The sequence below is a fragment of the Limulus polyphemus genome, unplaced genomic scaffold (assembly GCF_000517525.1).
Source record: "Limulus polyphemus unplaced genomic scaffold, Limulus_polyphemus-2.1.2 Scaffold4909, whole genome shotgun sequence".
NCBI classification, from domain to species: Eukaryota; Metazoa; Arthropoda; class Merostomata; order Xiphosura; family Limulidae; genus Limulus; species Limulus polyphemus.
This window is the reverse complement of record NW_013670519.1, coordinates 71,233-74,285: the sequence shown is the minus strand read 5'-3', so window position 1 is coordinate 74,285 and position 3,053 is coordinate 71,233. Positions and strand designations below refer to the sequence as shown.

The 3,053-nt window shown below is 42.4% G+C and overlaps 1 protein-coding gene across 3 annotated transcripts in view; it reads left to right on the top strand.

Annotated features, from left to right (window-relative positions):
• Window positions 1-3,053, top strand: part of LOC106471860 (sodium-independent sulfate anion transporter-like) — a 68,511-nt gene that overhangs the window by 8,559 nt on the left and 56,899 nt on the right. The window lies entirely within an intron of this gene.

Sequence of the window (3,053 nt, the reverse complement as noted above, 5' to 3'; positions counted from 1 at the left end):
CAACCTTTATAACACACGCTACAAATCACAGTGATTCTCACACTTTACTTACAGTGCCTACTGTTCGATTGACTCAATTATCTATCTCTTCAATCTATATGCATATTTATCTGCATATTTTTCTTTTCCAGGCTTATATACTAAAAAAAGAGGGTGCCTGGCAAACACTCGGGTATTCGTGGAGTTCCTCGATAAGTCATGATCCTTCTAGAAACTCCAGCGAGCATGCTCCCAGCATCGCATGCCTTCCATTGTGATAACACTGCCCCTTCCTTAGTAATCGCCACTTACATTAAACCAATAGATAATTAACAATAACTTGATTAAATGTACAGAATTTACAAACATAAAATTAAAATACATCAAAGCCGAATATAATAGCCGAAGATACAGTTGTAGCTACCTGATTTGGTATTGCATATGCCTCAGGCCACTGGGTGAAGTAATCCATCACCACACAAATGTACAAGTATTTCCATCACGACTTTGGGGCAATGGACCAGCAATGTCAATGGCTAATCTTTCCATTGTTGCACGAACTTGATATAACTTCATTGGAGCACGTCCCTTATGCTTGGGTCCCCTTTTAGCACAACATGTACTGCATATCCTGCACCATTCTTCCGCATCTTGCCTCATACCTATCCGGTAAAATATCTACCGTAGGTGACTCAATGACCTCTTAACTACAAGATGTCCTCCTGTTAAACTATCATGGGATTAACATAGCACAACTTCCCGTAAATTTCTCGGTATAACTGTTTGCCAGGTCGTCACTTTCACATCTACAGCTTCCCATCTCCAGAGAAGACCCCCATCTTCAAGCTTCAATTGGTCCTTTTGTACCCAATATTTCTTTGTCACAGGGCTTAAGCTAGACACCTTCTCCCAAGCAGGGCGCAAAACACTTGTTTGTAGAAAATCAATTATTGCTTCAAATCTGATTTTTCTCCTTTTCTGCTTTAATATTTATACCTGGTTCCACTTCACCATCACCAACTCCTTCAGTCACTTTGACTTTAGCTTGATGGCACCTGGTTAGTTCAACCTCTCTCTTTTACAGCAATGTCGGCAGTAATTTTTACAGGGTCTTCGGCTCAGTCAGTCGGCATTTCCATGAGATTTTCCTTCTTTGTATTCAATATCATAATTATACTGGTCTACCTTTCCGATCCTACATGCCAGTTGTCCCCCTGGGTTTTTTAATGATCTTAACCAGTGTAATGCAGCATGGTCTGTCCTGATGGTAAACCTGGCGCCATAGAGGTAAGGATGGAAATATGTCAGACTCTTTACTATAGCAAGGAGTTCCTTCCATGTTACACAGTAGTTCTTCTCTGGTCTACTCAGGACCCTACTCAAGTAAGCCACCACATGCTTGATTTCGCCCACTTTCTGAGACAACACTTCTCCAATTCCGACATTATTAGCATCACAATCCAGGGATTTGGAAGCTTTAAAAGTGGGGTTGAGGCCAATTTTTCTTGCAATGTTTTAAAAGCATGCTGGCAAGAAACTGTCCATTCAACTTCTGGCCTTTTTTGGGTAAATCATGTAGTGGAGCAGCTATAGTTGCAAAGTCCTTCACAAACTTTCGGTAATAGGTACAGAGTCCCAAGAAACTTCTTAACTCTCCCATATTGTCTGGTGTTGGCTAATCACACACTGCTTTCATCTTGTCAGGAACAATTCGCACATCATGCTCACTTACAGTGTGACCCAAGTAAAGCACCACTGGAACAAGTGGCATTTCTTGGGAGTTTGAGGCTTGCTGCTTTCAAATGCTTGAATACTTTTTCTAGCCGGGACTTTCTTCATCAAACGTTGTTGCAAACACAATAAATCTTCCAGGTACACAAGGACTTTCCTCCATTGTAGGCCTTCCAGTACTCTTTCCAACAGCCTCTCAAATGTTGCTGGAGCATTGCCAAGCCCGAATGGCATCACACAGTTTTACCAGAGACCTTGGCCACACAGCAACATTGGGTCCCATCCTTCTTCTGGACTAACACGACAGAAGCTGACAAGGGACTATCTGATTTCTCGATTATCCCTTCCTTAATTAGGCCATTCATGACACCTTCTCCATCTCTTGTCGCTTTGCCTGAACTATTCTTCTCAGAGGGATCTTTATTGGACGGTGATTATTCTGTACTCTACAAAGTCTGTGCAGCCGAGGTCATGATCTCCTTTCAAAAAGACGTCTGCATAATTCGCCAAAAGTTCTCTAACCTGAAGAGCCTGTGATGATGACAAACGGACTATACTCTTCTTATAGAGGTCAGTTAAATGTTCTGGGAGAGGACATCCTTTCTTGCCTTCTGTGACATAGGGTGTATTGTAGCTGAGTTAAGTGCTGTGAGATTAAAATCAAGAGATGCATCAACACTTACTGGAATTTGGCCATCGTTGTTCCCAATCGTCATTTGATCGAAGTTAACTACACACTTCCTCGGTAGTAAGTAGTCCAACCCTAATATGCATTGGTCTTCAATGTCATCGAAGTATACTTTGTGTCTGTCCTTCATACCCATGAACTCAATAATTACCTACACTGGTCTCCACAACCTTGCATAATGTCCTGTCCACCACAGAGCTTCTCTACAGCTTCTGGTACTCCTTTGTGATCTAGCACCTTGATACTTACAAAGGTTTGCTGAGATGCAGAATTTATGACAAAGTTGCACTTTTGGCCATTCAGCTTTCCTGTCACGTAGACACTCTGTGTGCTTGGCATTTTACACCTATCTGTTGGGACTTTCACAGTGGCGTTTGGTGGGAGTCCCTTAACACCAACCACTAGTGGTCTCCCAGAGGCTGATTTGTTTGTAGAATTCTTCTTACACTGGCTCCTCATATGTCCTTGCTCTCCATTGTTCCAACAACCTTTCTTGGTAGTAGCTTTTCCTGCCGTGGCATCTTTCCTGTGTTGAAGTTGCCGGCATTGGGCTCTCTTGTGCCCAGGTTTGTTACAGAGATTTCCAAATTCTGCGAAATTTGCCGCTGACTTATTTCACCATCTGCTCGACCAACTATCCTTCCTCTAACAAAAT